The sequence below is a fragment of the Castor canadensis genome, chromosome 1 (genome assembly GCF_047511655.1).
Source record: "Castor canadensis chromosome 1, mCasCan1.hap1v2, whole genome shotgun sequence".
NCBI lineage: Eukaryota > Metazoa > Chordata > Mammalia > Rodentia > Castoridae > Castor > Castor canadensis.
In genome coordinates, this window is record NC_133386.1 from 43,695,433 (window position 1) to 43,721,721 (window position 26,289).

General features: G+C 36.1%; 1 long non-coding RNA gene across 4 annotated transcripts in view; it reads right to left on the reverse strand.

The window, feature by feature from the left end:
• LOC141423981 (uncharacterized) overlaps nt 1-26,289 on the reverse strand; it is a 313,617-nt gene that overhangs the window by 199,707 nt on the left and 87,621 nt on the right. For all 4 annotated transcript variants that reach the window (XR_012448756.1, XR_012448760.1, XR_012448755.1 and 1 more), the window contains one exon: nt 22,465-22,542. This is a non-coding gene — a long non-coding RNA (uncharacterized lncRNA). The remainder of the gene's footprint in view (nt 1-22,464; nt 22,543-26,289) is intronic.

Consider the following 26,289-nt stretch of genomic DNA (forward strand, 5'->3'; position numbering starts at 1 on the left):
TTCATAATAGTTCCTTATGATCCTTTCTATTTGGTGGTATCTTTTATAATGTATTCTCTCTGGTTTATGATTTTGACTCTTCTGAGATTTTCCTCACTCTAACTAATGTTCTGTCAGCTTTTATCTTTCAAAAAAATCAAGTCTTAGTTACACTGGGTTTTTTTCTTCACTCGCTTCTGATTCTCTATTTCTGCTCTACTTTTTAAAATTTCCTCTCCTATACTAACTTTAGGCTTAGTTTACCCTCCTGTTTATAGCAGCTTGAGGTATGATATTTGGTTGTTTGAGAGGTTTGGGGTTTTTGTTTCTCTTGCTTTGTTTTTACACTGGTCTCACTATGTTGCTGAGGCTGGCCTTGATCTTGTGAGTTCAAGCAATCCTCCTGCCTCAGCCTCCCAAATAGTAGTACAGGTATGTGCCACCATGTTTTGCTTCTTTTTTAAAATATATGCCTTTAGTATATAATCTTTTTTCCTAGTACGTCTTTTTCAACCTTATTATGCTGTTGTGTTTCTATTTTGCATTCTTTTGTTTCAATTTGAAGGACTCCCCTTAGTATTTCTTATAAGTCAGGCCTAAAAATGATTTCTTCTTTCTTGTTTATCTGGAGAGATATTTATTTCTCCTTCATTTTTTGAAGGGCAGTTCTACTGGATATGGTATTCTTGGTTGGCAGGGTATGTTGGTGATGGTGGTGATTGTTTATTAGGGGTACTTTGAATGCATCATCCCACTTCCAGTCTACAACCTTTCTGCTGAAAAATCCACTCATTGTTTTATGAGTTCCTTTGTACCTAACAGGACATCTTGCTCTTGAAGCTTTCAAAACTCTCTGTCACTATGGTATAAGTTTATTATAATATCTCTTGGTGTGGATTTCTTTAAATTCACCCTATTTTTAACTTTAAGCATCTTTGATCTGAGTATTCACTTGCTCAGATTCAGGGACTTTTCAAATACATTATTTGTTTGAATATACTTTCTGAAACTCCCATATTGCATATATCCATTGGCTTGATGGCATCCATGAGTTCCTTATGTTTTCTTTACTCCTTGTGTTTGTTGTTGTTTGTTTTCTCCCTTGACTCAACTATTTCCAGTGGCCTGTCTTCTAGTTCACTGATCTTTTTTCCTGCTTGACTTACTCTGCTGTGGAATTCTTTTAGTAAATTTTTCAATGATTTTGTTAGTGTTCTTCAACTCTATGATTTCTGTTTGGTTCTGTTTTATATTTTCTGTCATCTTGTTGAAATTCTCACTTTGTTCATACATTAGTTCTTTGAACTCAGTGAGAATTATTTTGAATTCTCTGTCAAGTAAATTTATCTAACTATGTTTCTTTAGGGTCTGTTTCTGGACATTTATCTTGTTATTTTGTTTGGTAAAACTATGCCTGCTTTTTTATTTTCCTCAGTTCTGCATTGGTATCTGTGCATTAGACAAAGCAGTCATTTCTTCTAGTCTTCACAAGCTGTCTTTATAAAGGAGGAATTCTCTCAGTAATCAGCCTAACCAGAAACTCTGTGGACCTCTAAAACTTTTATGATACTTCAACCCACCTCAGGTATCTAGGGCATGCTGGATCTTGTTGTGTTGTAGGACAAGCTAGTTCCTTAGGCAGCCCTCAGAAAATTTAAATCAGTTTCCCAAGGGAGAAGCTAAGAGTTACTGGATTTGTTTACTTACTACATGCTAAAGTATGAGGGAAGTGTATTGGCAAATACCAGCACAAATCACCTCTGTTCTAGCTTTCTCCAAGGCAGCTATATTATTCTAGGTCTCTTAAACACTCAGACACAAAGAGGTCAGAAGTTAGTCCTACAGGAAGCTCCTGGAAAAACTGCATTAGATAATGGGACCAATTCTTTCCCTCACCAGGGAAAAGCAAACAACCATGGTGGCATTTATCTGTTTATCTGTGCTGAAATTAGAGGAGGAGCTATGTATGGCACTTACAAGTCCAAGATGCCACCTCTGTTCCCCTTCAAGTATTTGGACTATTCTACTCCCATCACATCTCTAAGACTTGCAAGATAAATGCCAGTTCTTTGGCAGCCCAAAGAAACTGGAGTATTTGATACAATGATCAACGGGTTCTTTCCCAAGGGGGAATCTAACAGCTGGAACTTTTCATGTGCTCACTTCTATTCTGAGCTAGTATGAAGTAGTTATTTTATCTAGCCATCCAAGCCACCACCTTTCCCTAGTACCTAGACTATACCAGATTTAACAGTACTCCAAAGCTGGCAAAACAGAAGGGGGGGGGTGTGCTTGATTCATGAACAAATTCTTTTCCTCCTCTGGAAGAAGCTAGGAGCTCAGAATTTCTTCTTGACCATATGATACTATGGTAAGGATGTCAGAAAAAGAATGTTCTAAATTTCCCTACTAGCTGTAGGGAGTCTGGTATAGCATTTGCCCAGAGTGCAAAAGATTTTTAATTTATTTCTGGATTGTTCACACAGGGAATGGGTTGTTGCTGAGTTGGTGCATTTGTAGAAGAAAGGATTCAGGGTTCCATAGTAAGCCATCTTGATGACTTATTCAGATACATTGATGAATTTAATTTGCTAGTGTTTTGTTGAGAGTTTTTATGTTTTCAGTTCATGGATAGCATCTATAGTCTCTTTTGGGTGCTGTTTTTGTCTTCTTTTGGTTTCAGGGTCATATTAACCTCATAAAGTGAGCCCCTTCCATTTTCTGAAATAAGTTGTATAAAAATTGGTGTTAATTTTATAAGTTTGGTAGAATTCTACAGTAAAACCATTTAAGACAAGTTTATTTTTCTGAATATTTTAGTCACAAATTTAAATGTTTTGATGGTGATAAAATCATTCAAGTTGCTTATCTTATCTTCATTGAAAGTTTGGTAGTTTATGTTTTTTGAGATTTTGTTCTTTTTCTCCTGAATTGTTGGATTTGTGATGATAAAATTATTCATAGAATTCTCTTGTTATCATTTTATTGTATATCAAGTTTGTTGTTATATCATCGTTTTATTCCTAATATGGTCAGTCTTGCTAGAAAATTAGCAACTTTATTGGATAATTTTAGGAAATTTCTTCACTGATTTTCTCTGTTGTACTTCTGTTCCTAGTTTCATCTCTTTATTATTTTACCTTTTAAATTGACATGGCTTTATTTTTCTTTTCTTTTTCTAATTTTCAGAGGTAGAAATTTAGATTACTAACACTAACCAAAAAGGGGAAATCACAGTGTAATCTGTTTCTACCAGATGAGAAAACAAGATCTGCTTCCCATGGCCTCACCAACACTACTCCACCATGAGGATGGAAGGATAGCTTATCCCCCTCTGTTCCACCAGTGATACCCCAGCTGGGGAATCAGATATCTTCTGACTACTTCTGCTGGGCAGGAGATGGAAAAACAACTCCCTGTGGTGTCCTATCAACAACATGTGGGGGAATCAGAATGTGGTGCCTTCTTCCTCTAAATAGTGGGTTGAGAATACTGGTAGAAAATCAACTCCCAGCTGGGAACCACTGAAAGTATGGAAGGCCAGGGGGTGTTTTCTTCCCACTGGTGTTTGGCTAGAGTAGAATGGGTTTTACCAAAAAGGTTTTCTGCTTGGTCCTTCCTATTATTGCTTATACTCTCTCTTCAACAAAATTAGAGATAAGGGCAAAATAGTTTCTGCCTGGTAGCAAGGGGGTGGGGGGAGAGGGAGGGAGTGGGGTAGGTAAGGGAGGGGGTGGGGGGAAAGGGGGAGAAATGACCCAAACATTGTATGCACAATGAAATGGAAGATTCTAATTTTGATAAAATCTAAGTTGTTAAATTTTTCATTAAAATAAATAAATAAATAATACTTTGCCTAAAGAGAAAGGCTTTTCTTGGAACCTTTTTTGTCTGTGCATCTTGCCAGTTCCAGCTTGGAGAATCCTGCAGTCTCTGTTGAATTTGTATGGAAACAATAAGGAAGCCCAAGGAATTCACCACTGTGGAGCAACTAAAGGCCTCAGATCCAAGGTTGCCCATCTTCTTATTTCCACTGTCTAGGTATTCCTATACTTGTTTGGCCTATTTTAGTTGTAAGAAAGAGAACATGGGAGGAATGATGAAGTACCCTATGTTTTTTAACAGAGTTGGAAATCTTTCCTCTTGGCAGAACCGAAGTATTTCCTTCAATTTGTTGTATAAATTCTTTTTATATAGCATTTTCTTTTTCTTTTCTTTCTTTTTTTTATTATATTATTGCTGTACTAGGGATACATTGTGGCATTTACAAACGTTCTTACAATATATCTTAAATTCACTCCCTCCATCATTCTCCTTTACCCACCCCTCCCCATTCCTGAAATAGTTTCAAGTCTCATTTTTCCCTTTTTCATAGATAAGTACATAATATTTCCACTATATTCAGCCTCCTTCACCCTTTCCTTATTAAGATATAATTCATGTACTTTACAATTCATCCATTTAAAGCACATAATTTTTGTATATTCAAAGATAGAAGTAGGAAACTATCACCACAATTAACTTTAGAACATTTTTATCACTCCAAGTGAAAGCCCCATACAAATTAGCAGTCCCCAAATGTTCCTAGTCCTACGCAATCACTAATCTACTTTTAGTCTGAGTAGGTTTTTCTGGTTTTAGTTCATATGAATGGAATGATAAATGTGCTTCTATCACATAGCATAATATTTTCAAGGTTCATCCATGGTGTAACATGTATCAGTAATTCATTCACCTTTGTGACAAAAATATTCCACTGTATAACTGTAGTACATTTTTTTATCCATTCGTTAGTTGAAGGACATTGGGTTGCTTCTTTTGTTGCTATTATGAATAATGTGATGAACATTTGTGTACAGGTTTTCTTTGTGGACATATTTTTCATTCTCTTAGGTATAAACCTATGACAAAAGTTACTGGGTCTTATAGTAACACCATGTTTATTATTTAGAGGAACCTCTAGACTTTTTTCAATGTGGCTGGTACCATTTACATTCCCACCAGTGGCCTATGAAGGTTCCAATTTCTTCACATCCTTGCAAACACTCATTATTATATTTTTTTAAATTAAAGCCATCCAAGTGGGTGTAATTTCAATTTTCATTTCCCTGGGGACTAATAATATTAAACATTTTTTCATATGCTTATGGTTAATTTGTGTATCTTTTTGGAAAGACATGTTTTTGGAGAGACTCAGGTCCTTTGAACATTTTTTAAATTAAGACATTTTTATCTTTATAATTGGGTCTTTAAATTCTTTATATATTCAAGATACAAGTACATTATGAGATATGTGATCTGCAAATATTTCCCCCAATTCTGTAACTTCTCTTTTTACTTTTTTAAAAAGCAGCTTTTGAGCCATAAAAGCTTTTCATTGTATTGAAGTAGAATTTCTCTTCAATTTTTAAAAAATGAGTAAAGTGGACACTCTTACTTTTTTTTTCAGTAATAAGTATATATCATATACATTTGTTGGTCTATCCTTATTTGTGTTATTTGTTGAGTAGGAATCTAAACAACAAGGTATCATTTAAAATTTTCTAATAGAAGTTAGTCATTTTCCTTTCTTCTATGTCATCTTTTGAGCTCTTTAAAGAACACCTGTTTGAGATAACATCTGTGAATACTTTGTGCCAATACTGTCTGTGCAGTTGTTTCATTATTTTATTTGTTTATTGTCTTTACTTCCTCTCAGCAGTTTTAAGAATATCTCCAAATATCTAAAAAATTGATTCATGAATGTAAAATCCAACCATCACGTGTAGGAAAAAAGAGGCTGAGAAATTCGTTCATAATCATCACAGTTGGTACTTAGGAATGGATCAAAATCTTGACGCTAAACCAGACTCTACCTGAGGTAGAGATGAGGTTCAGAGAGGGGTTCAAGGAGTGTCCTGGGTATTGGATGCCATCTTGTGCATGGCATGAGGCTTCTGCTAAAATCTTCCTATGAATCATGGTAAGTTACCAAATCATGAAGTATTAACAGTTCTTTGTCACAACAGACATAATGGATTTTGAAAACAGTAAAAATAGGTGATCAATATTCTACCGTGTTTCATGGTGTTTGATTTTTAAGAAAATTTAATGCCAAGTAGATTGCTTTAAAAATGAGATTCACTCAAGGCAAAAAGGCATAAAGCTTGGACCCCAAATCATTTCCTAAAACAATTTTATGGGAACATAAAATTCTAGCATTATAGCACAATGTATAATATTATTTTATAGTAGAGAGTATTAGTTTAGACATTACACTTTGTTCAGTAATAGCTTGTTGAATATATAGCATGTGAGAAGACAATAATAAAAGAATGAACATTGTGAACCCAGATTTGAAGGTGCATGCTGTTCCTTGTCCTGATATTTTTACTAGCATAGTTAATCAAACAATATTTTACAGTGACTTGTCTAGAGTTTTATAATTTATTGATCAGGGATTAAACAAACTGCAAGCAATGTAATTAGCTGAGTTCAAAGAAAGTAAACCCACCTTAGATGTAATAGGTTTACTAGTCTGAGATTATAGGTACAATATTATAGAAAAACTATGCAAAAATATTTGATGTCCAGTATATTCTGTAGAGAGATGATTCTCAATTTCTTAAAATTTCCCCAACAGAATGTTTGGCAGACCAATTAATTAGCATTTATTAGACACTTTAGAAGTGTAAAAGAATAGCAAAGAAATAGCTCCTTTAAAAGGAATAGTTCAAGAAATGCTACAGGTATGTGCACTACAGAGGATATGCATCCATTTTGTCAATGGCTTAAGGAATAAAAAGAGGTGGCAAAGAACAATAGTACTCTGGAAATTGTCCAGTGGGACTTTATATTTTAATTTTTTAAAATCATTTGTACATTTTATAAAAGCATATATATTACAGAAATTTGAAACAACATAGAATTTTTTTTTAAAAAAGCAAATTTTAATAACTCATCCTACTATCCATGTATTACTGTCAAAATTAATTTCCAAACTGTTTTCAGTGTGCATAATATGCATAATATGGAACATACAATATATTTTACAAAATGGAGTTCTGCTATATGTACTCTGATAATATTTTTATTATAAATTCTGCCCAAAAATTGCTAAAGTTTCTAAATATTTTATTGTTACATAAGTAATAATCATATAGCAAAATCACTTCTCTCATTCTGTGCTCCTTGGCACAGAGCCATGTAGCATGATGTTTAAGGTAATACATAGGAAAAAAAAGCAGTAAATATGAGCCAGACAAGGTGGCATGTGCTTGTAATCCCAACAACTCAGGAAGTAGAGGCAGGAAGATCACAAGTTTGAGGTCAGCCAGGGAAAATTCAGTGAGACCCTATGTCAGGAACAAATTACAGGGCCAGGCATGGTGACCAACGTCCATGATTCCAGCTACTCAGGAGGCAGAGGTAGGAGAATCATAGTCCAAGGCCAACCCCAGAAAAGAGTATGAGACCCTATCTGTAAAATAACTAAAAAAGTGATTCAGAGTGTGGCTTAAGTGATATAGAGGTTGCTTAGTATGCATGAAGCTCTGGGCTCAATCCCCAGTACCACCAAAAAATATATATCTAGACAGAGAGAGAGAGAGAGGAAGCATTATTAAGTGTATTTTGTTTACTGCAGAATTTCAATGTTAATGTGAATGACTAAACTCTAAAACAGAGTAATAAATACAAGATTCCCTATGATTACTTGTCTAATAATGGCATCCTTTTCCATGTAATCTATTTTTATGTCATCTATTGTGACTAAATATCATGTGATATATACAATTATATGGTTTTTATATGACTTATTTCAAGATTGCTAATATCTTTTTAGGTTTTTTTTATTGTACAAAATAATGGGTTTCAGTATGACATACATGTATACAATGTACTTTGATTATATTTGTTCCCTATCACCCTCTCCTGTCCTCTTCTCTCCTCCCACTGGTCCCCACCAAAAAGCCCTCCTTTTACATTCATGACATTTTTGTTTTTATGTCTTTTTGTTTTTTAGATCTAGATTCTGTATATGAGAGAAAATGTGTGATACTTGTTTTTCAGAGTCGGGTTTATTTCACTTAATGTGATGACTTCCAGTTCCATCCATCTTACTGCATATGACATAAATTCGACAGTTAAGTTTTGAATGGGGCTATGGACAGTATCTCTGCAGGCACAAATGTGTCTTAGGCTGGGAAGCCCTCGTTGATTGGGGTCACCTGAGGGTCCAAGATGCTTGGCTAATAGTAAGGCTCGGAGAAAAAGAAGAGGAGTCCTATTCTGAGAATAGATGGGTCCTACACCTGACATCAGCTTCCCTACTCCTCAGCTCTAGTACCTCTAGCTCCCATTATTTTTCAGTCTTATCCTGAAATCATAGCATGTGCTTTTGCTTAATCAGTGACAACTACATCAGTAGAAATCTCTCACCTTAAGTACCTTTGTATCTGCCTGAGGTGACCTGGAATGGTGGGATCCAGTGAACTTTTGAAGGGACAGGAGTGGGCGCTCTATGTGATTGGCTCAATGGACTCTGCCCCTTACTTTCCAATCAAAACTAGCACCAGTGGCCCCTGGAATACTAGAGCAGAATAACTGAGTAAGCAAGGCAACTGGGACTCAAGATATCTAATATCTATGAGACACTAGTAAACTATGCAAAATAGTGTGAGAAAATGAATTAAATGACTCTCCTCAGGCTGGCAGAATGGTTCAAGTAGTATAGTGCCTGCCTAGCAAGTGTACGGCAAGCACACTACCAAGTGCCTGGAACAAGTGAAATCAAGCTCCAGCACTCCTAAGAAGAAAAGGGAGGGTAGGAGGATGGTGAAGGGATTGACTGAGTGGCTCAAGTGGTAGTACACCTGCACAGCAAGCATGAAGCCCTGAGTTCACACTCCAGTACCTCCAAAATAAATAAATAAATAAATAAATAAAATAAGAATAAAAATAAGCTACTCCTACATTTTAGTCTTTGATGCACAGCAACCTTCCCTAAAACTTAGTTGCTTAAAAATGATCATTGTTCACTTGCTGCAAGTCTGTGGGTCAGCAATTAAACAGAGCGAGCTGAGATGCTCAATGGCTCCATGCAGTGTCAGCTGGGCTCACTCCAATGCAGGTCCCTGCATGGTCAGCTCTAATGTCTCGGCCACACTCTCCCTGCAGTCTCTTACCCTGTGGGAGACAGCTCAGACTTATTCAAATGGTAGAGGGAAACCAGGAGAGTGCACAGAAGCAGAAAGCTTTCTTGAGGCCCTGAACACGTTATTCATTAGTTAAGTCAAGTCACAAGGCCAGTTGAAATTCAAGGGTAGAGAAATTAATTCCACTTCTTTATGGGAGATGCTGCAAAGTTACAATGATCAGTTGCAGTCTACCATGCCTCTTGTCAAACATGTTGGATTTTATACATTTTCTCCTAGGATAAATAATGTAACAGGAAACATCTATGCATAAAAAACTTTATGTATACCTTGAGTGTTTTTCTTGGAATAAATGCATGTAAGAATTACTGTGTCAAGAGCTTCGAATATATTTAAGGATTATAATAAACATTGTAAAATTTGATAGAAACAGTAGAACACCACACCAACACCAGCAATACATATCCCAGAATCTTTTTCCTTATAGCTTAAGACAAATCTTGTTTAGTTTCAGCTTATGTGGGTCCAAATTTTACTGTAATATATTCCTTGGAGTCTATGCTGGAGATCTATGTTTTATAGGTGGAACAGTTTTATAAGAACAAGGTGCTTTGGATTTCTCAGTAACTAAGTCTGTTTTGTGACATCTAAAACAAAATACTTTTATGGAAAATTCAACCAAGTAGAGAAGCACCATTATTATAAAATCCGTTATTTTCTTAGTGCCTTCACAACAGAAAATGGCAGGACTAATTTTCTATAGCCTCAATAATTTATAATGTAATCCCTGCCACCAAATCAAATGTGTTTACTTTGAAGAGATCGATGAAGAAAAAGTTATTTATCAGATTTAGAATATATTTTCTGGGCAAAAAGGAAAATGATAAGGTAGTACTACGTATATCATAAAGAAAATTTGAATAATTTTTCTCAAATGAGATTTTCTTTACTCATCACCCTCTTCTGAACATATTCTTCTCATTTCCATCAGGGGTGGAAGAGGTCTTTGATAAAATATTAAAGATATAGAGACTGCTAATCCTAGAACACACTGAACTTTGTGAAGAGTCAGACAATATTTTCAAAAGAAGGATGTGTTTCTTTTCATATCCTTCACTTTGGAAAATTCTTAAGGGTCTAAGCTTCCTTCATTCAGTTCTTCATGACAAAGCTCTGATGTTAACTTTCCAGAATAGCACTGAGAGAAATACTGAGAACTTCAAGAACCTGGGCCATCCTCATGTAAGGAAAAGGATCTTGGGCATCTACCTGAAATACAGTCTCTGAATTTAGAATGACTCAGTGGGAAAAGTGCTATCCTGCATATCTAATCGTTTCTAATGAATTCACAATCTTTGAGACGTTGAGAGCATAATTAAGGGGTCATATTTTGAGCAGCAAATATCTGGGATTGTTGAGCTATAGGCAATATCTGACTGAGCCCAAATAAAGTCACAGTGTAGAACAGAACTAGGAACACTCCTCCATGAAAGCCACACTATTAGGGGGTGGCATGTAGGATTAGGGGTAGATTTCTCTTGGGTATTCATGGTGAAAGGAATGCCTATTGGTTGGGAGAATAATGAAATAGAAACAGAATGAACAAAGTACCCCAGCCACTCTGAGACAGTAAAGTTCTGAATCAGAAGGCTGAGATTTGCAATACTGAATTAGTTTATAAGGAAATTTCATGCAGAGAAACTGAGAAAGTGGACCCATTGATATTATCTAGACATCTGCATCCTTGAATGCAGAATGTTAAGAGAAAGATAAATTCTATCCGGAGAAGTGAGGCAGATTGTGAGAGTAAAATAATAGAATTAGAAGAACAATGCAAGTCAAGACCAATCTGGAGTTACCCATACTGAGACCATGATGTTGGGTGCAAAAATTTGCATGTAGGGAAAATTCAAGGAACAGAAGATTTGGACTGTGTGTTTTACTCACTGTGTGATGGCTGTAGGAGTGGAACCTGATAGAAAACAGTCTATTCATTCCAGAAAATGAGAAAGACAATTTATTTAAGATGCTATGGGGGGAAAAGCTAGGAAGGCTTTATTTCATACTTATACTCCAAGAGATTCTGGCTTTAAAGCAAATTTTCAGTTTTTCAAGGGGTAAAGAGAAGGTTCCATGCAGACCCTTTAGGACATTGCCCTACCATTTTGTTTCCAAAGGGGCTAGAACTATATGTGCTGTTGAATCGCAGAGGATCCCTCAATAAAGTATGACAAACATGTAAAAATGTTAAAGATAGTGAGGAAAGAGACCTTTGGCCACTTGACATTGACACACTGGTCCCAAGAGGCATTCAGCTGAGCTCCGAACAGCATTGCCAGCTCTTCCCATCTTATTTGCCTGCACAAGTTCAAGCTGTCACTCACTAGGTTTATGGAGCTATACATAAAGGTGTCAAGGTGAATATAAGAAGAGTTAGGAATGCCAAGAAAGGCTAAGCTACAGATCTTGAATTATTAGCATTTTTAGAGATAGTAAGTGAGATTTACAAATCCCAAGCATGCAAAGATATAACTTCCATTATACTGTATTTCATTGACTTTAACACATCATCATTTGTAAGCTACACTGAAGTTTTACATACCATTAAAAAAAAAAGAAAAATCACTGCCAACTAAACTCTTATATGCCTTGGATTGTGAGCTGTACCTCAATTACATATACATGAAATCATAGAGAAAAAAATGTATGTCTTTGAATCAATTAACTAAGATATTTCTACAAGTATACTTAACTCCCAGTTTTACTGATAACAGAAACATCGAACATCCAGCTCGAAGTAAGCTCTATCTTTTCCAAATTTTACACAGTCTCATTTGAGAAAACATTCAATCAATCCAGAATTCTCTTGGAGGTAGTTCAGAGGGAAGGGACTAGTCCTGCTTAGGCCAAAGTAGCTCAGCTGAGATGTAAATTAAACTGTTGTAGACATTGGTAGCCCCTCCAAAGCCTTTCTTCTCCTAGTCCATGTGTTCTGTACCCAGCAATACCAAAAGTGCAAGGAGTCACTAGATATCATAGTGCAAGTCTTTAATTCCAGAATTTGGGAAGTTGGGACAAGAAAATTACAAGGGCAGCCGGGACTGCATAGTAAGACCTGTCAAAAAATGAAGTAGGAGAAGGAGGGGATGGTGAGGATAAGGAGGAAGAGAAGGAAAAAAAAAAAAAAACAGCAAAGTGCCTGCAGTTATTTTGGTCTTCAGGTACTCCCAGCTGCTCTTCTTTCACTACAGTGAGACATAGGTCCCAGGAGTTTAAGCATCCCCCTTAATTAGGGCTATACCACTGTCTTAGCTAATAAAGCTACACTCAGGGATTCTCAGGAATACATGTAATTGCTTGTACTCACAACTGAGGAAGAAGGTATAGAACCCCCTTCTTATAGAAGTTTTTGTTGTTGTAGTATTTTGTTGTTGTTGTTGTTCTAGTTTTCTATTGTTTTGTTAGTACAAAGGACTGCAACCCCAGGAGGACTCACAAACACCAATTTTATTCTCCTCTCTTCTCAACTTTATTCTTTTCTTCATTCAACTGACTTCACCATTATTCCCAAAGGCAAAATGATCTTGCTAAATATTCAGATTAGCCTATTGATTATGCCAGGATTATGGCTTTAAGGTTATATAAGTGTCTCCTTAGAAGTTCAAGTGCTAAAAACTTGTCTCTTTCTTGCTTGGTATAATATTTTGTCCTAAACAAAGTTCATATGGAAAGCCAAGGAGAAAGGAATAAGATGCTGAATAGTAGGCATAAGGAAAAGAAATCTTATTAACCTGCCAAAATGAAATACCACTAAAACATTAATTCTGCAGTTCCTGGTCCCCATTCTTTCCTAAAGGACCTGAAGGGGTTAGACCTAACCATACCTTGAGTTAAATTTATTGAGCAGGTAAATTTTATGAAGTTGTAGCATTAACAAATAACTGGATATTGTTTTAAGAGCGTGTCTCAATTTGAAAGACCTGAGCCATTGGGTATAACAGTAGAGATAAACTCTAATGTGTTTAGGAATTACCCTCTATTGTCAGTAAAAGAATTGGGACCATTTGTATCCATAGTCCTGTGTATGCTGTGAGCACTATTATGCTCCAGGCCTCAGCCAATAACTCACAGAATTGATTTTTTTAAAAAATGGAAAAGAAAAATGGTGCAATGTCTATACTGCATTAGAAAACTATTTTCTCAGAGTTTGGGATTATAGAGAAGTGATATAAAAAAACCAATTCTCCACTTGTCCCTTTTATCCATATCTTTGTTTCAATAAGCAGTGAATTCTATTTCCTTGTCCTGAAACTTAGGTTGATCTTATCATTCAGGGTAATGGGTAGAGAGATGTTCAAAGATCTGGTACATTTCTACTTTCACTCTCTTGCAACCCTGACCAGCACTGTGAGAACAATCCCAGACTAGTTTGTGGATAGTTCACCTCCACAAGCAAAAGCAACCAACACCCAGATACCCCATTTCAGACAGCCCCCAAATATTCCACTGAGTGACTCACATATGTGCAGAAACTCAGCCAAAATCAAACCTGCCAAGCCAACCCATAGACTTTGTGAAAAATAATAAAGTGCCAAGGTTTTTTTGTACTTCTTTGGGGGAAGGTTTACTATGAAGAAATATCTAAAGAGTATAGGAATTAATACCTAGGAGGGGATGCTGCCTTAACAAAACATAGGACAGACCATTGGCTTTGGGACTGGAAAACAGAAAGCAAGCTGTCGGCAAAAGTTAGGAAAACTACAGGGAGATGTTACTGAAGGATAAAAATCTGGCAACCTGTATTACCGGGTAGTAGAACAGGTGACAAAGCAGTTGTCTGGCATTCTTAGAAGTTGAAAAAAGTATCTAATGAACTTTTGGATTTGACAGAAAATCTGCAGATAAAAACGTGGAAAGCATTCTAGATCTATGTAACATGATACCAGATGGGGGAGATGAGATATGCAAATAACTGACCAATTGAAAGCAAGATATGGAGGGAATACCATAGGAAATAAGTTGATGAGTTATAAAATAAAGCCATTTCTCATCATCACTGTCCCTAGCCTAAGGACAAAGATCTAATCAAGAATTGAAATTTATGAAAGAATTAAGACTGTACCTAATGGTTTTTCAAACTTAGACAAAAAAGACTCCAGGAATCTTAAGAGTGTGACCCCCACAGAAGCCATCCCAAACTAATGATAAGCCTAGAGAAAAAAGGGCACCTTTATATGGAAAGGAATCAGGTTCAAGAAAAGCCAAACTAATCTTGCAGAGGTAGGCTGTTTATTCCGAAGTAAATAAGAGGATGAGAGGGTAAAAACTGATGAAAACCAGTACAATGCAGAGTCACTTCTAAGAAGTAGAGACAAATGAGCAAAGAAAAATCGTAGGGGAAGAGCTTAGCTCTCCTCAAGAAGCACTCCCAATGCCCACAACATGCTCCCAGTTAGATTCCAAGCCATTGCAAACCAGTGACTGTGATCTGCTTCCTCCCTCCCCTTTTTGACGGGAATGTTGCCTGCAGTTATCTTTTTTTTTTTTTTTTTTTTTTATTTTATTCATATGTGCACATAATGCTTGGGTCATTTCTCCCCCCTGCCCCCACCCCCTCCCTTACCACCCACTCTGCCCCCTCCCTCTGCCCCCAACCCCCTCGCTACCTGGCAGAAACTATTTCGCCCTTATCTCTAATTTTGTTGTAGAGAGAGTATAAGCAATAATAGGAAGGAAAAAGGGTTTTTGCTAGTTGAGATAAGGATAACTATAGAGGGAGTTGACTCACATTAATTTCCTGTGCCTAGCTTGCAATTGTTGGGTGTACGGAAAGCTGCTAGCTTCTCCTTTTAGCTCACATGTCTCCAGATCAAAAGGAGCTACACTTAAGGAGTGTATCTGAATTTGATTCAGATATTTAACTCTGAAGTTCAAATCTGAGGTCATGACAATCCAGGAATTAATGAAGAAAATGGGGGCTTTAACAGAATGGTCCAGTTCTCTTTCTGTTTGTCCCCACTACCTTTATCTATACCCTTTCCAACATTGCTTTGAGCTCCTCTCAGTAACAAGTGGATCCTATTTTCCCCCATTGACTTATTTACTTGATCTGGACAATAGATAGCAGAAGTAATGGGATTCCACTTTTGAATATAGCCCCCCACTCCCCACAAAAGGTCCTACAAATATTTCTCTCCTCACTGCATAAGAACAAGCTTAGGTTACCCCAATGGAGAGATCTCGTTATCCCTCTAAAAATAGGCAATAGCCAATTCACCCTAAACACATCCTATGTGCCAACTGACAACAGATGAACAGTTGCATGAGTGAGACCAGTCGAGATCAGCCAAGCTAGGGGTACATCAAAAAATCATCTACCTGACCAATAAACTCATGATTAATAGCAAAGTGCCTATGGTTTAATGTATTAAATTTTGGTTGGCTTTTTCACAATAGTTAAGTAATACAGGATAATGTTCTATTCAGAGCACTATTTGGGAAATGTCAAGATTTTCTATCAATTCCATGGCCTACCTTATACATTAAAAAAAAAGACTTTACAGTTTTTACAGCTTGCTTTCAAACTCCTAACTAATAAATTAATCTCATCTTTCATATACTAAGTCAATGGATATTTTATAAAGTTGAAATATAGACTTTTCAACTTGTCACACTAACATTAAACATTATATTATATATGTATATATGTGTACATATTTATATCTAATAGTATATTTATATTTTATATATATATATGTGTGTAATATATATATGGAATAAGAACCTTTTAGAACCCAGAATATCTTAGAAAGACATGTCTGGAATTTAAACTAATTCAATCACTTTTTCTTCAGTAAAATTCCATTTTCAAAATTATACTTAATCACTTTTAATTTTTAAATCATATGTATAAATGAGTCTCTCTTTACAAATTATTTCTATCATTACATATGTATTTATACATATACATCTGGAATTATGCTAATGAAGTGTATTTATGTTTCAGGATTTGTGGTTGCTGTGCTTAAAATACATTAAAGCAAACAAGTAACTCCAATCAGTTTATTCAAAGAATCAATCAGTTCAGGCAAGAGTAAGATGTACAAATTTTCTTTTTTACCAAATATCCTGATTGATCTAGTCAGTTAAATTAGCAGAATAAAACTTGTAGTTTTATGAAATCTAGGATAAGTCATATCAAGCACATCATTGACAGAAAATTTCTACTAAAACAAAAAGGCATATACACTTACATATTACAAACTTTAGGGAGAAGGAACAAAGTATAGCATGATGCAGTGCTTATTTCATTCTCTATAAAACCAACATATTTTAATCCAGTCATTCTTCATGAACACTGTCTAATAAAGATGACCCAAGAAGGCTATAGAACACTAATTCCCTTCCTCCCTCTAAAACCAAGGATTAAGACAATACCATTTTTATTGAAGAATTTTCAGTAGAATTTTTTAATTGATTCCATAGAACAAAATGATAGACTCATAGAAAAATCCCTGAAATATTAATCTTATTTTCTTCTGGATAATTTGTGTTCAGTAACGATAAGCAATTTCCCTGGAAAACTAGAAACCCATATGGCACTGAATTGCTATCAAGTCAAGATCTTCTGAGTATTTTTAACCACAATTTCCATTGAATTGTTTCCTCTCAAAGTAGTCCTTCTTCACAATCTATGGGCAAAAAATAGTTATCATAACAATCCAAAAACTCTGTTTTGTCTGGATGTATTTACAATTGTGCAGGAACTTGAGTATCCCATCAAATTTCTCACAAATATATCTAACACTCCAGTAGAAGCTGTTCTTGTACATCTGAAGTAATGCTCTTGGTTGCCATATGTCTGGTAACTGACATCTTCCTTTTCTGTTGTACCATCTCATTGTCATATTACTTGGCCATGGCTGCCCTTGGCAATAAGCAAAACAGCAGTGTGATGCTGATAGTGTAGCCAGGGAGGCAGGCAGGCTGGGGAGACTGAATTTCCATCGACTTGCTGGTTGGCTGGCCAGGCATCTGCGTCCTCCTGTAGTGAGTGCCATTTCCCCAAGTCATAACATTGTCTCCCCAGCTACTAAGGCTGGGAGCTATTGCTAATACTGCTGAAGATGTCTTGCACTTTCACAGACTGATGGAGAGCCTGGCGAAATGGAGTTTTCAGTGTTTGCTCTTAAGTTTTAGCAGTGTTTACTCACTCTTATTTAAGCACTGTACCCTAGAACTCAAACTGGGAGCTGACTGTCCTACTGGAAACACACTCAGAAGTCCTTTAACCTCTGTCTTGCTCCCAGTATGCCTCGTATCTCTCTTCTCCTGTGAAGTCCTTTTCCACACCATCATTTCTCACACACATAAGCCCCTGACAAGAATCAGTTTTTCAGAGAGAAAGACTTAATTCTTTCTGTGAATTAAGACACAGAAAAGACTTAATTCAAGATAATATATATCTTTGGTTCAGGCAGGAACTGCTCTGTTTCTCTAGCAGAGCAAGTGAAGAGAAAGAAAAAAAAACCCTCTGATTCATTTAGATTTTTTTGTATGCATCAAGTCAACTAGATGTCCCATAAAAACCACTAATCCTTGTTATGTGTCAAACACTTCCAAGGGCTTTATACACAACACCCCATTTATCACCTTCTTGAATAAAGAGATTGAGGTTTAGAGTATTTAGTAAGTCAACCAAAGCCAATAGTTAGTCCAGTCCTGCTTGATGCCAGAACTTTTGTTCTTGATCACTATGATCTAAAGTAGCAAAGAATAGTTCCGACATAAAAAGTGAGATTATGCTATCCCCAAAAAAGTTAAAACAAAAGGGGTGGAGGCCTGACTCAAGTGATACAGCATCTACCTAGCAAGCATGAGGCCCTGAGTTCAACCCTCAGTACCACCAAAAAAATAAATAAATAAAATGAGATTGTGAATGCAAAAACCACTGATCTCCATTCATTCAAGGAGTACTTACTGAATTCTAATTTATGTCTCAAACTAAGCTAGATACTTGAAAAACAACACAGCCTGTGCACTCATAAAGCTTAAAGTCTAATTGCCCTTCCCATCTTTCTTGTCAGACAATCCAAGACCAACAAATGCAACTTCAGTTGAAGACAAGTACATGAACTTGAATCCAATCTATCCTCAAAAGGCCATGAGGCAAAGAAAGAAGTATATACTTCCTGAATTTGCCTGCAAGACACAACATAACCAAGCATCTGCATCATTATGTCTTGTTGGAAGAGCTTTTTTGGTGTGAGGTGCATCATAGAAAGGAAGCCAAGTCACAAGTTAGCGCAATTCTGAAGAAACTTAATCCTTTTGGGGGAGAAAAATATGGAACTTAGATTCAATGATAATCAAGGTCATCTATAGAATGAAGAGTTCACAGTGCAAACCAAAAATGAACTAATTTGTACAACACATACTCTACCAACTAACTAATTTTGAGTATGCTATCTGAAAAAAATCTATCCATAAAAGAAAATAGATCTCAAAGAATCTCTTGTTTGCAATTGGTATAATTCCCCAATACAAAAATTTCTTAAGCTTCTACATGAAGACACTAACAAAAAAAAGTCATTGCTGTTCCTCCTCTATAGAGGTGGTGGGGCATTGCCTTCAATCAGTTGACAATGTACATAATATCTCACAGTATGTGCCAAGAGGGACTTAGAGGAAAGAAGGCAAATAAAGAGTAACCAAAGGGAGATTTTCCTTGAATTTTCTTTTACTTCGAGTGAACTGTTCACCATATTTTGAATAGGAAGGACTTTCCCAGTGGCCTCAAAGGCAGCATCTACATTTTATATTCTTCCAGTGGGGAAAGGTTGCCCTTCCACAATATTGTATCTAAAACTCAAATGAAGGAAAGAGGAAAAATAAAATTAATTTATAAATAAGAGTCTATCATTCTACCATCCAGTAGGTTGACTGAGTGACTGACTGTAAGAGAAAAAAAAAGAACAAGCAAAGAGACTGCACAGGTTGTTCTACATTTTTATAATTTCATCATGAGTCTCTTTTTCTGAAAAAAGAACCTTCATTTCATGAAAGGAAAGGAAAACATAATTAGATTTGTTCCTACCAGTCAAGTGTATGATCAGATACTTATCCTTCATGATAGGATTTTTTAACTTAAATTTTTGAACTGAAACCTAAAAACATAAAAATTATACATACTGATGGGGTATCTGTGATGTTTCAATGAATATGTTCATTATATGAGATTCAATTTAGCTATGTGTATCACTCTCCTCAAACATTTATCATTTGTTTGTTTGTTTGTTTTTGCTTTTGGTAGTCCTGAGGTTTGAACTCAGGGCCTCCCAGTTGCTAAGCAGACATTATACTACTTGAGGCATGCCCCCAGCCCCAAACATTTATCATTTCTTTAGGGTGAAAACTTTCAAATCACTTTTTCTAGTTCTTTGAAATGTGCAGTATATTTTTGTCTAGTCACACTACTGTGGACTACTATCCCAGAAAGACTTTTCCAACCTAACTATTAATGTAAATATCTATCCATCAACCTTTCCACATCCTTCCATACCCACCCGATTTTTTCCAGCTTCTGGTAACCCCCATTCTATTCTCAACTTCTATGAAATCACCTTTTAAGTTTCTTATGTTCTTTTGCTTGTTTGTTTTTGGGTGCATGGCTTATTTCACTTAATATAATGAATTCCAGTTCTGCCCATGTTGTCAAAAATGACAGGATTTCATTTTTCTTTTTTATTAGTGTATATTAATTATACAAAATAATGGGTTTCATTGTAGCATTTTCACAAATGCACATTCATACTTAATCATATTCAATCCCCATTTGCTTTTTCCAAGATTTTATTCTTTTTATGGCTGAATAGTATTCCACTATGTGTGCCACATTTTCTTTATCCAATCATCAGCTGATGAACCCTTTGGTTGTTTCCATTTCCTGGCTATTATGAATAGTGCTAAAATGAACATGGGAGTGCAAATGTCTCTTTGACACACTGATTTCATTTTCTTTGCATGTATACCCATTTTGGGGGTTGCTAGATTATATGGTAGCTCTATTTTTAACTTTTTGAGGAATCTTCATACCGTTATTCATAATGGCTGTACTAATTTGCACTCCTACCAACCATATACAAGGGTTCTCTTCTCTTTACATCCTTACCAGCACTTATTATCTTTAGGGACTTTGATAACAGCCATTCTTGCTAGAGTGTGGCAATATGTCATTACCATTTTTTTTTCCATTTCCCTGGTGATTAGTGAAACTGAGTGTGTGTGTGTGTATGCATGTGTGTGTACCTGTTGGTCATTTATATATTTCCTGTCAAAAAATACCTATTTAGGCCTATCGCCATTTTTAATATAGTTATTTGTTCTGATATTGAGTTTTTGTAATTCCTTATGTATTCTGGATACCAACCTGTTGTCAGATATAAAGTTTGAGTCTTTGCTATGCAGAAGCTTTTAATTTAATGTCACTCTATTTTTGTTGCTTTTGTTCCCTGTGTTTTCCTTGTGCAGGTTCTGCAGTGTAGTCATTGCTACATCTGCTTTATGTAGAAGGTCTTGGGATCATTTCCCATTTGTACCACATGGTCATGTCTGTTTACACAATATGACTTGAAGGGCTAAACAGATTTCATCATCAAATTCATTCTTCTTTCTCCTATGTGCCTAAAATCTCACTACGAACAATTCAGTCCTTAGAATCACGTAAGCTTTTGATTTAGGACACACTATGATCTTTGCGGATTAACTTGTTATAGTCATAATAGCCCTTAGCATGTCTGAATTTCTCTTTATAAAACTTCACATGTATGTTTGGATTAGCATATTTGAAATGATTGACTAAGGCAGAGTGCAAAGATGATTTTGAAAATTAGATATGAAAGTGTAGATTTATTAAATTGTGAGTAGGAAATAAGCTAACTTTTAAGGTCAGAGAATCCATTTCTCCCCCTTCAAACACAAGAACTTATTCCATTTTTTAATTACATAATCTTTGGGAAATAAACCAGAAGTTATATTCTGATATCTAAAACAATGTTTAAAAACTATCCAGATAGGCAATTTCTCACCTAAAACAAAGTTTCTATTTGGAACCTTAAGTCAGTTATCTTGTTCAGTACAACTTAAATTTCATTTTTAGTATCCAATAAGAACCAGCCACTGTGGTTCCATGAACCACAGTGGTTCTTAGGCACTGTAGGGAATAGATGATCAGACATCACATCTGCTCTCATGGGACTCCTACACAAACTCAGGTAGTTAGAGAGGCAGCACAAACTGGGCCAAATGGAGAAGTACAAAAAAAAAAAATGTTTGCAGACACACCAATTACTTTAAAATTGGAACAATGGGAAGACCTTGTAGAGAATGTGAGATTTGCTAAAAAAAAAAAAAAACAAAAAAACAAAAACTACTGTGTGCCAAACTAAGACAGGAATGAAGAAGGCAATAACTGCCTTTATGAAAAATCTCAGGCTATCAGGATAGCAAGTCTTGAAAGCACTACAGTAGACCAATGTAGCATTGTGATGGTATAAACAAATCACAACACCATGGGAGAAAAGAACCAGAGCACTGTTCTCCTGCAAGGGTGAGAAGGTACCTATCTTAAAATAGAAATAAGTTACACCAGATAACAAAGGGACAGGAAGGACACTCCAGGCAGTAGAGTTGCAGTTTCACACAGTGAAGGAACTGTTCTCAAAGATGGCTATAAGTTTCACAGTAATGTACAGTGATGAGCATTTCAAAGACAAAGGGGCAAAAACAGCAGTTCCTTATACTCTGCAACAGAGCCCTTTATAAATTTGAAAACAGCTACTGATTCTACTTTCAGTTTTCCTTTTTCTGGGATTGTATATTCTGATTATTTCATCTTAGTTGTGGCTGAGCCTTCCCATTTCTCCTAAATTCATGTTGAGTTTGAAATTCACACTTTTTATACTAGAATTCTCTAATGGTTTTGCCAATCATGGCATTCCAAATTCTGCACATACACCTATTGGTCCATTTATACATCATATACTTAATGATCCAATTCAAATCTGTTCTCTACTTGGAAAAGACAGAAGAGAACTTCTTTGTTTGTAAGGGTCATAGAGTTTTTTCTTATACAAATAAGTAATTAGTGTATTTTTTATCATTAGTTTATTTATACCACTGTTCCAAATACCCAAAACTGCAGTATATTGCCATTGGCTACCACCACAATTTGTGAAGGTCATCAGTCCAAATCATAAAATACTTAGTCACCATGGAACTCTGGCTTCAAACTTGTCTCCTTCCTCTCCACAGTTCCTAAGAAATAAGGTGTCATTATCACTTTTTCACTTACCTTTGCTATTTTGTTTGCTGTAATGGGAGCCTCCTCAGGAAAATATTGCCTGGTAATTCAATTCATCAAAACCTGCATCTGCACATTAAAGGAAACAATTACCATAAAGATGAGACAGCCTATAGAATGAGAGAAAATCTTTGCAAGCTTTTGATTTGACAAAGGATTAATATCCAGAATATATAAAAAGCTCCAAAAATTAAACATCATAGGAATAAATAACCCAATTAATAAATGGGCAAGTGAACAGACAATTCTCAAAAGAAGTACAAAAGGCCAATAAATGCATGAAGAAATAAATATTCAATGTCCTTAGCCATAAAGGAAATGCAAAACAAAACAGCATTGAGATTCCACCTCAAGATACACAAAATGGTTATTATAAGAAAACAAACAACAAATTCCAGCATGGATGCTGAAGTGAGGACATCCCTTACACAACTGTTAGGTGAAATGTAAGTTAGTGCAATCACTATGGAAATCAGTATGGGAGAGGGTCCCTCAAAAAAATAAAATAGAACTCCCATAAGAGCCTGCTATATCACACCTGGACATATATTCAGAGAAATGTAAAACAATAGAGATATCTGCATATCCATGTTTATAATTCACAATAGCCAAGTTATGGAATAAGGCTAGGTGCACATCAACAGATGAATGGATAAAGAATATGTGATGTATATACACATAATAAACTTTTATTCAGCCATAAAGTACAAAATTATAATTTTTATAAACAAATATGGATGGAACTGGAAATCTTCATGCTAAGTAAATTAAGCTAGTCTCACAAATATGAGCATCATATGTTTTCTCTCATATGTGGAATGTAGATACACAAATATAAACAAATATAAAGTCATGAATCTAAACAGAGAATTATTTGCGGGGGAGAAACAGGGGAAAAGGGAAAAAATGGTGACGGGGGAGGTGAATAAAATAGAAGTACATTATATGCATCTATGGAAATGCCACAAGGAAACTGATTATTTTGTACAAGAAAACAAACAGGCAAACAAACAAATAAACAAAAAAAAAAAAACCCTGCAGTTCAACAAGTTGCAAATGCCTTCCATGGATTTATTGTCATCTCCTCTGCTTCCCCCAGGAAGACACCAGGCTACAATTTCTAGCCTCTGACCCACTAGATGATAACATCTCTTGTTGGTAACCAAGGAAAGCAGACAGGAATTGGGTTTCACACCCAGAACCTGAAAAATTATGTGATTACTTGCTATTTACCTTTGCCTTAGCAATAAAGCTGTTTTAATATATGTGGTTCTAGGTTACAGCAACTTTCTAAGAACCTCATCCTTCTGTTTGTCAATTTATTTTCATTTAACAAATCTGAAGATCACAAAAGAGGAACAAACAGCAGATATAAAGAAAGTAAATATAACATCCTTCAGTGGTAGAGACATAATAAATCAGTACATACATAAATACAGAGCATGTAGGAAAAGTGGTTATCTATCTGCAGAAAACTGAAACTAGATAGTGTCACCCTGTACCACTATCAACTCAAAGTAGATTAAGGACCTTAATATCAGACCCAAAACTCTGAAGTTAGTACAGGAAAGAGCAGGGAATACTCCGGAAGCAACAAGTACAGACAAGGGCATTCTCAGCAGAACTCCCAGCAACTAAGAGAAAGGATGGACAAATGGGACTACATGAAGTTTAAAAGCTTCTGCACAACAAAAGAAATGGTCTCTAAATTGAATGTACCCCCAGAGTGGGAGAAAATATTTGCTGCTACACATCAGACAAAGGACTGATTACCAGAATATACAGGGAGCTCAAAAAACTAAACTCACCTAAAATCAAGGAACCAATAAAGAGGTTGGCAACTGAACTAAACAGAACTTTTTCGAAGGAAGAAATCCAAATGGCCAAAAAACACATGAAAAAATGCTCACCATCCCTGGCCAAAAGGAAATGCAAATCAAAACCACACTAAGATTCTACCTCACTCCTGTTAGAATAGCTATCACAAAAACACCACCAACAATGAATGTTGGTGAGGATGCAGGGTAAAAGGAACTCTCATACACTGCTGGTGGGAATGTAAGCTAGTACAACCACTTTGGAAAACAATATGAAGGCTTCTTTAAAAATTAAACATAGATCTGCCATATGATCTAGCAATACCACTGCTAGGGATATACTCAAAGGAATGTGACTCAGGTTATTCCAAAGGCACCTCTACACCCATGTTTATTTCAGCACTATTGACAATACCCAAGTTATGAAAACAGCCAAGATGCCCCACTACCAATGAATGGATTAAGAAAATGTGGCATTTATACACAATGGAATTTTACTCAGCCATGAAGAAGAGTGAAATCTTTTCATTCGCAAGTAAATAGATAGAATTGGATAGAACATCATCTTAGGCAAAGTTAGCCAGGCTCAGAAGGCCAAAAATCATGTGTTCTCTCTTATATGCAGACTTTAGACCTAAAACAAATGCAGAAATATTATTGGTCATGGGTCACATGCTAAGGGAAGAATGTATACAGGAGGAATAGGGAGAGGTAGGAAACCCAAAACTGGAAAGTGTTTGATGCGGACACTGTAGAGGAGCTAATATAGTAATTTTAAACTGACAGAGGCCACTGTGGGAAGGTGACTGGGAAGTAGTGAAGAGGTCTGGTAGAGATGAACCAATTCAGGTTGTAATACACATGTGCATGGAAGCAATGCTAAGAATCTCTCTGTATAGCTATCTTTATCTCAAGCTAGCAAAAATGCTGTGCCTTTCTTATTATCTCTTATGTTTTCTCTTCAACAAAATTGGAGAAGAGGGCAGAACAGTTTCTGCCTGGAAGCGAGGGGGTTTGGGGGGAGATGAAGGGGACAGGGGCCGGGGGAGAAATGGCCCAAACAATGTATGCACATATGAATAAATGAATAAACAATAAAAAAGAAGAAAGAAAGAGCTAGGTACTGTTGTAAATAGCTTTAGATCTGCAATTTTGAAGATGAAGAAAAAGTTCCTGTCCTATGAGTTCAATGTTCATGACATTGGGTAGTCAGCTGAACACAGTAAGGAGAAATTAATAACATGTTGCTAAAACCTATGGAAGGATGGAGTCATGTCAAGAAAACTTTTGAGGGCTGATATTTTGATTCTTGTCCTCAGCTAGGTTGCCCTTTGTGACCATGGCAAGAAAATCCACACCAACAATTTAAAAATAAATAAATACATACATACATACAAAGCACGTCACAGTATCACACAATATGATATCATGTCAGGAGATAAACAAAGAGTAATGGGAAGGAAAGCCTTTCCGATGCACTGGCATGTGGACAGACACTAGAATGAGGTAAAGCAGATGGATGCCTAGTGATAGTGCAGGTACCAATGCCCTATTGTGGAGCATGTGCATGCATTCCAGGAACAGCAAGAATCAATGAAATTGGAGTGTGGTTCACAAGCGGAGAATTGAATGGGATGCCAGACATTATCCAACTCCCAGATCCTAAGGAGCCTGTGGACTATGGAAGCATATTTGCATTTTCATTGTCTCCAGGGTATGAGGGAAATAGAAGAATTGAAGATGACTGCAAAGTTTTTGTGCTCATACTTAGAATCAATAAAGATACCATTTACAGAGATGAGGAAAACCAAAAGCATGCCAAGGCAGAGTTTGAAAAGGGAATAGTCAGTGAGTATCCGCACTACATTGCAGAGTGAATATTGAATTAACTCTTATACACTATATTCTTTAGATCTTTCCTCCCAAATTTGCATGCAAAATCAACTTCTGAACATGCTGGCCAAGGGAGGCAAGTAATGAAAAGAACAACCCAAAACCT